Source organism: Lonchura striata, chromosome 2, assembly GCF_050655825.1.
Source record: "Lonchura striata isolate lonStrDom1 chromosome 2, ASM5065582v1, whole genome shotgun sequence".
NCBI lineage: Eukaryota > Metazoa > Chordata > Aves > Passeriformes > Estrildidae > Lonchura > Lonchura striata.
The window spans coordinates 65,794,564-65,802,787 of NC_140704.1; the positions used below are offsets into that span (position 1 = coordinate 65,794,564).

The following is an 8,224-nucleotide window of genomic DNA, read 5'->3' on the forward strand; positions in this document are numbered from 1 at the left end:
ACCTGGCTCCAGACCAGGTCTTGGCAGATCAGCATTTAGTCGTGACCGCTCACGTAGTTATAATGAAAATAATTTTTGAGTTCTTGCCTCAGAAGTTCCTTAACTAAGTGGATACAGTGCTCTTGGAGAGAAGGGACACAGGTCATTGTAGCCTATGTGTCAAGAGATATTCCGTGATGATTGATACTTTTTCTTTCATGGCAAATAACAGTTTACAGTATGAGAATGTCAGAATAGTTCAGGTAGGAAAAGGACCTTTTGAGCTCAACCTCCTACTCAAAGTAGGCCCCAGATCACTCAGAGTTTTGTCCAGCTGATCTTGAAAATCTCCAAGGATGGAGATGTTGTGGTGTCTCTGGGCAACCTGCTGATGCTTTGGCTGTCCTTGGGGAAAATTACTTTCCTCACATCAAGTCAGAAACTCCCCTGATTTGAGGTACAGTTTTTGTCTCTCCTTCTCTCATCATGTGCCTCTGAAGAGCCTGTCTTGGTCTTCATGGTAACCTTCTTGTAGGTCCTGTAGGGTGTCAGATCACCACCAAGGCCATCGCTTCTCCAGGCAGAATGATTCCTGGTCCCACAGCCTCTGTTCAAAGGCTGGGTGCTCCAGCTGTGGCCATTCTAGTGAATGGCCTACACTGAATTCACCCACGGCTATCGGAGCCTTTCCTGTATTGGATGGGTGAAACTGGACACCGTGTCTAGATATGCTCCAGTGAGCACAGAACAAAGGGGAAAATCCACTTCACCACATCTGCTGGCTGTGCTCCTGCCAGTGCAGTCCAGGGCTCTGCCAGCTGTCCCTGCTGCCAGCATGTGCTTCTAGCACACATGGAACTTATTCCCTGCCAGCACTCCCACATCCCTTCCTGCAGCCAGTTGCTCCCCAATCTGTACTATTCCATTAGTAGGGTTTTGGCAAATTTTCTGAGAGCTGTGATAAGAAGCAGCAGTCACCCATTCATTATCATTAAGCTATGCATTCAGTATAGCTTCAAAAATATCAAAAGCCTATTAGTATTTATTTGGAATGCTTTTCTAAAGCAAAATGTTCACTGGGATTCATTATTTAGTTGAATCCTGACATGAAATAGAAGTATGAAACTGATGTGTGAAATTTCAACAGCTTACATAAAAAAACCCCATGTAATTCTGTTTCTAGGACGGATTGGTGCTGTTTGGAATAAAAGCCATGAAGTACTGAGGTGCCCAGGTTGGTGCTCAGCACAATGTTGGTGTGCACAATGTTGAATTTACCCTTGTGTCTCCCTTGTGAAGCAGGAATGACTTTCACTCTCTGTTTAAAAGGGACAAGCTGTGGTGCAGAAACCCAGACACCTCTGACCTAATTTTAATTACCAGAAGGTTACATATGCAGTCCCAGGCTAGGAATCCACAGTCCTTTTAGAAAGGGAGAAATGGGTCCCTCCAGGGTTTCCTGGATTTCACCTCTTCCCTACTTGTTTTCAGGGTAAGAAATAGCCTGTCTGTTTTCACTGGCACTGGCACAACCTGAACAGCCCGTCTAAATTATTAATCTTTAAGTAAGGTTTGGGCTAAAATCCTCGTTAAAGCTAAGCCTTGGCATTACAATTTAAATGGTTCTTCCTCAGACAAGTCACAGAGAACTGAGAGTACTTCTAGGTTTTCCTCCAAATTAAACAAAGCCTCCAGACCATTCCTTGTGTTGCCTGAGGGGTGCTATGGAGATTGGCAGGGGGTGGAGTGTGGGAGGGGAAACTCTGGGACATGGCAAACACACTATTCTCTTCTTCCTCTCTCACTCCCACCTTTGACAGGACTTTTTCCCTGCATTGGTGTTGGCATAGATTTGTTGCTGCCGGGGAGGTGAACAGAGGGGTACATGGTGTTTCCATTCACATCTCCTTTCATCTGTGGATGATCCTGGCAAAAGGGACAGAAACTGCCCTCTGCTCCTGATGAAAAGGGATCTGACTTACTTTGTGGAAAAATGTTGTCTTTTGGTTGCCAGAGTGCTTGGAGGTATTCCAAGTTATTGCAGTAGAAATGGCACTGAAATATCTCTAGTTTTCCCCTCTGTGTGAGGATCTTGTCTGCTGATTTCAGTGTCACTGCTGAACCACTTGTTATCTTCAACACATCTGAAGAGTGCCTAGATAGAACCCTACCACTAGTGACTTTTGCTGGGGGATGGAAGGTGTTAGCTTTGAACAGTTTGAGAGATAAACTGAACTCTCATGTTGGAGGAAAAAAAAATCCCTCGTGTATGCAGCACGAAGCAAAATGGCATATGGGGGCACAAACCACCAGCTTTATTGCCAGTCTGTGGGAACTCTGGCTGCCTTGCACCTCTCACAGGTTTGAGCAGAACAGCACTTCAAAGTAAGGAACTTTATTACTGATAAGAAAGTTTGATTGTTTTTTTCCTGTGTGCTAGAGAACTCTCTTGCACAACCAGCTCACACTAATGCGAAGTATGAGTGTTCCCATCCCAGAGACTGTCCCATTCTTTCTTCAAATGTACCCAGGTGCTTTAGTTATAAGAATTGTGCAGTTACCTAAATGACAGCTAGTCTCAATTAAGATTTGGTTTGGAGGCTGAAAACTATCCAATGATTTAGTCTCAGGGATTAAGGAAAACAAAACCTTACCGACAGCTGGATAAAATTCACATTCCTTTCAATTGTGATCATTCTACATCAAGGAAATGTTTGAAATGTTGGCAATCTTCTATGATATGCCTGTGAAAGTTATTATATTGCTTTAAGTAATTTAAGAAAGAAGAGCCAAGACCTATAGCACAAATGTGTTATATAAATCTTCATTTTTACTAAAATAGTTTGATTGATGTCAAGTCCCAGTGGGTGACCTTTAAAAGAGACCACATCAAATGGAGGGGCAGAGCTGCAGCTCTCCACCCCCACGCTGGCTCTTCTCCTCCTTGCTTCTCCTCACCGGAGTGCCTCTAGACAGCTATGTCATCTGTAGCCATAAAATAAATTGAAGAATATCTGTCTCAGGAAAAGCAAAAAAGGAGCTCTTTTCTCATCTCCACTGCAGTGGGTCATGTCCCTATCTGGGCTGAAAAGTGAGCTGTGTACCTGCATGGGGGCTTAAATGATTGTAAAGGCCTCCTATTCCCTCACCTCAGATCAAGACATTCTGTGTTAAGAGGGAAGGAGAAAGCCCCTCTGAAAATCAAAATTTCTGAAGCTCTTTGGTTATATTTTAGAAAAAGAACATTTTCTGTACTACTTTGAAGTGGAGTAGAAACAATCAGTGCTATTGTCACACAAGGGTGTCTTATTTTTAGAAAGCCATACAAGAGTAATGCAAGGCAAAATAAAGTCCTGCTGAGGTGTCCTTCCTGAGGCATTTAGAGATGCTGTATTGGCAGTAAGGAGTTCATCCATTCAAAGAGAAATAAGCTATCATTTGGAGGGAGGTGAAATTTAATAAAAGCAGATTTGTTTCCTTGTGGCCTGGGGCAGAGAGGGGGGATAGGGATGTGAGTGATTCATCTACCCCCTGCAACCAATCCCTGCAGCAGACCATCATGACTGCCTGCCTGAGCACCTCACGTGGAGCTTGTGAAGAAAGGACACGCTGGTGCCCAGCGAGCCAAGGCAGCATCCCTCAACCTTTGAACCTCAGTGACAAGAGGTCATTTCTTGCATTTCAGATGATGTGTAAAGTAAGAGTCATTTTCCCTTCTTTAATTCTTTCCACGAACACATGAGCAAATAACCTCTTCTCAGGTGTTTCAGTCCCTGATATTCCTCTAGCAGAGACTTTTGGGCCCTCTCTAGGAGCAGACAACTGGTGGGAGGAAGCCAACAGATTGACAAGATACCTTAGAGAAAAAATGTCACAGAACGTAGACCAGCTCTGGTTTAAGCATCCCTAAAGGCCACAGAATCCTTTAGAGCTTTTCCTGTTCATGCTGAATGCATGGATATTTCAGTCATTTCCACAAGAACAAGTAAAGTCCAGAAACAAAGATTACACTTTCTCTAAAAGAGAAGTAGAAGATCACAGAATCATGGCATGGTTTGGGTTGGAAGGAACCTTAAACACCACCTAGTTCCAGCTCCTTCACCTGGGCAGGGAACCCACGATGCAACAACAGGCACAGTTGGAATACAGTTTTTGAGCAGAGAATCCAATGCTTTTCAGGCACAGAACCAGGAGGACCTTGGTCAATAATTAGGCAGAGAGAAGAGCACAAATATATATATATGGGTCTGATCCCTGATTGTTCCTTACCCAAGGGAAGATATCTAGGCAATGTATTGAGTCTCTCCAAAAATAATACACTGTGCATAAATTATGGGGCATATTACCCTTCCAGGTTTTTTGTCATGCCATGTAAAGACAATCACGGAGTTTTAAATCAGAGGGATTGTGAAGATTAATTGAGGACCATTAACTGTTGTTCTGTAATATGCTGATCTGCCTAAAACTTCTGTGAATCTGTTTAGATCTCTTTTTTACTTCTGCCTGAGAAGAACTGTTGATGTGATCTTGGACAGTCTGAGGGTCTGGGCACAGCCCACCACACGTGCCAAAACAAGTAATGGGATATATTTCACATATTTCACTATTTGTTGTATCATTCACAGGCAGAAAAGAGTCTCTGCTTTTCAGGCTGTTCTCCAGATGCTGTTAAGAGTGTTTTAAGTGTTTGAAATTCATTACATACTCTTTGGTTAGTGTGTGATTAATTCAAAATGTTTTCCCACTGAGTGGCAAGAACTATAGCTTCCAGTTTTGAGTCTTAAAAGCACAACTTTAAAATTTCTTTAAAATATCAATATTTATTTAAAATATACTACTGATAAAATGCCTGCCACCAAGCTTGTATGGTCAGGCACTTAAAGAATTATTTGCTTTGAAAGAGCAAATTTAAGTGAGAGTAAGGTAATGAAAATTATTTTGTTTGCAAAAAAAACAAGTAATAACCTACCACTGAAGTTATTCAGAGTAACTCTAAAATCATCTTAACTGTCATTATCAATTAGCCCACTTTGATTACTGAGGGCAAACTCCAGGAGCAGAGAACAGTCCTAAGTTTGAATGTAGAAGGACAGGCTAGATACATAGTAGGAACAGGAATTTTTTGTGTACAGCTCCATCAGGTTTGTGCTCTCTGTGGCAAACCATGAAAATTAAAATGCGTGGTGTAGTGGTAAGGAGAAAAATTCACTTTTGGTAGAAGAGTAGGTGGGAAGACTGGCAGCAGGAATTCATGTGGACTGTTCAGAGAATGCCAGAGAATGCCATACCTTCCCCAAACTACTTCTCCCTTCTTCATCTCCCTTCCCACTTGAAAAACCAGATTCCTCCTTCCCTGTTGCCACTTCTCTCATATCCTCTGTCACAGACCTGAATTATGAATACTCCTGCTCTGAGGTGTTTTGACTCACCCATCTTCAAAGCTTGGTCCCCACATGTTTATTTATTTCTCCTATCCAGTTGCAGGCTGTATCTCTCAGCCACAGTGGGTCCCCTGGCTCTTCTAGTGGGAGAGTCACAGCTCATCCCAAGAGGCAGTGTGGTTTGTCTAATGAAGCACAAGTTGCTGTTATCAGCTCTCCTTTATATTCCTGAGAAGCAGGCAAAAAAATTCATGTTCCATGCACTTAACCTGAGCCCACTCCAATGCCCATTCTTGGTTAAGCTTTGCCTACTGTTCATACCACATTTCTACCAGCAAAGATTAACTTTTTTTAGCTGATCCTGTGAAGCAGCATTGCTTCAGAGGAAGGCTCAGCACTGAGATGGATTTTGTCTCTGTTATTTCCTGGCTTGGGGAGGTCCATCTGTTGGATGTGCAGCTAGTGGATGCCAACTTCAGTAATTTACAAGAACGCTGATGAGGGCTGCTTTTAGTGAGGTCAGGCTGCTACACAGGTGTCTCCAGCCTTGCCTTGTCTTTTTGGCAGAAGTGTCAGTTCAGTACAAATTCCCCGGTGTTGCAAAAAACTTACCAAATTTACTCTACAAACATTTTTCTAAGTGTATTTCTTAGACCAGGAAATAAACCCTTCAAATAGTCTGAAAGAGGGCAAAACAATGCATTTGCTGCTTTCAATACAGAATGTGTCTCAAGTAATATCCTCATTAACCTTTTGTCATATCCTGTCATGCCCTGAATGGTGACATGGAAAAAGGTTGGGCTGCCTGTGGCAGGTCACCACATAATGTTTCCTGAGTACTCAAACTTATTCTCTGTACAATCACAGAGCAGTTGTGAACAGCTGCAGAAAGTGAAAGAGGGGCAGGTACTGCTGACACAGCTTTATAGTCGTTATTCAAATAATGTTCACAGATGCTTTCTTACCAAAACATTTTTTACTTCAGAAATCAAATGCCACTAGCATTGGAAAACAGCTCACCCACCACCACAGACTAGAAAATACAGCAATTACATTATGTTCCTCCATCACTGTGCATTGCCTAAATAAAGAAAAAAAGATTGTAATGTAAATTCAGCCACATGAAAATCTACAGGCTAGAAAGCCTTGGAATGAACAGGACAGACTGAGGCAGACCTAGGTTAAATCTGCACTTGCAAAGAGTGATGTCTTTTGTCTTTAAAACTCTATTTTAATTATATTTTAACTTTGTCACATGTTAAACTTCTGCTTAGAGAACTATCAGTATATCCTGATGCTTCCAGGACTGACTAAGCTTACTTTACTGTAAACTCAATGCTGAAAAGAAAACCAAAAATTGCCTATTTGACAAATACAGTCAGTGGTATAATTAAGAGATAATGATCTATTTGGTAACATGCAGCTTGGAATATGGATGGTCTTTGTCCAGAAGAGTTTACAATGTATTTCCTCTTGGCAAACACCAGGTACATGGGTTTTGACCCTGTTTCAAACAGGAGTGGCAAATAAATTTACTGCTACCAGCCAACTTCCTGATTTGCTGTTGGAAATGAGGTAGGACTTCCTGGATTATTCATGAAACGTATCTTCATTAAACATTTTACCAGGATCCAAACAGTCAGAGGAGTTAAATTGGGATGGTCAGTTGTCACACAATAAAAATTATTTAAACAAATAAGCCTGTGAAGGTAAACCAGTAATTAATTAGCCCTTAACAAGCACCGACTTCAAATCTACATTGTTAAAACCATCAAGGTCACTGCACATCACAAATGGAGAGGGACCAGGTTGTTTATAGGCTTGCAGGCTCAGGCTCAGCACCTGAACAGCAGCTCCTCTCTGGAACACAGCAATCAAAACAGAGGTTTTGCTGGGCAACACTTACCTTGCAAGGGACTCTGCTCCTGATTCCCTCCTCTGACCCTTCTCATCAGGTTTCTCGTGTCCTCGGTAGGTCAGAGCAGTCCAAGGAAACCACATCTGCCCATTGGCTCCATACGGAAAGCTTGGCTGTAGGAGTACATTTTTACTCTGTCTCCCCTCTTTTTTTTTTTTTTTTTTTTTTTTTTTTTTTTTTTTGTAAAAGAGAAACTACTTCCGGCTTTTCTTAGTTCCTCTCTACTTGTCAAGCCTTGTTTTGGCAAGCTGCACACAGTTGTCAGATATTTGGGTGGAGTTTTCCTCAAATCAGAGACTCCACAGGGAGAGTCCAGTGCTCATCTGTGACTGTCCTATAGTTACTAAACTTGTGGAGCTATGATGGGTGATGATTTCATTTTATCATCATTATTTACTTGGCAGTCCTAATTCCTGAGGATTTTTCCAACCTTGCTACAGTGTTAAAAAAGACTCTTTCAGCTCTGAAAAGTCAGATCAAGGCAGTGGAAAATCTAATTAACTCAGGAGAAAGGCACTAATGTCCAGCAGATGGTCATGCTGGTGTCCTTCCTAAGAGTGTATTTCCCTTCTGCTTCATGATCCAAGCTGGCTGCAGTTCCTAGCTCCATGGCTGCTAAATTCATTTTGAGGTGGCAATATCAGGGCTTCAGATTCAGGTCCACAAAAACATGTTGCCTGCCTTGCCCTGGCCCAGAGGTTATCACCTCTGCAAGTGCAGCAGCCTGGAAGAAATACCAGCTCCTGCTTTTATGAGTATGACCATGTGTCCCAAAATGACTGGGAACAGCTTCAAGCTGGCCACAAATCTGTTAGCTGAGCTCTCTGGCCTGTGATCTGATCTGTGCTGGACTGCTGCAGCTGAAGCAGGGGCAGACACCAAGCTTTAGCAAGCAGGACTCCTCTCCTTTTTACACCTTTTCCTTGTCAGATGGTGACTCAGAGCC

General features: G+C 42.4%; 1 protein-coding gene across 1 annotated transcript in view; it reads right to left on the minus strand.

Annotated features, from left to right (window-relative positions):
* NEDD9 (neural precursor cell expressed, developmentally down-regulated 9) overlaps positions 1-7,449 on the minus strand; it is a 116,927-nt gene extending 109,478 nt beyond the window's left edge. The window contains exon 1 of the mRNA XM_085571486.1: positions 7,267-7,449. The gene's annotated coding sequence lies outside the window, so the exon portion shown is untranslated. The remainder of the gene's footprint in view (positions 1-7,266) is intronic.
* Between the last annotated feature and the right edge of the window lie 775 nt (positions 7,450-8,224).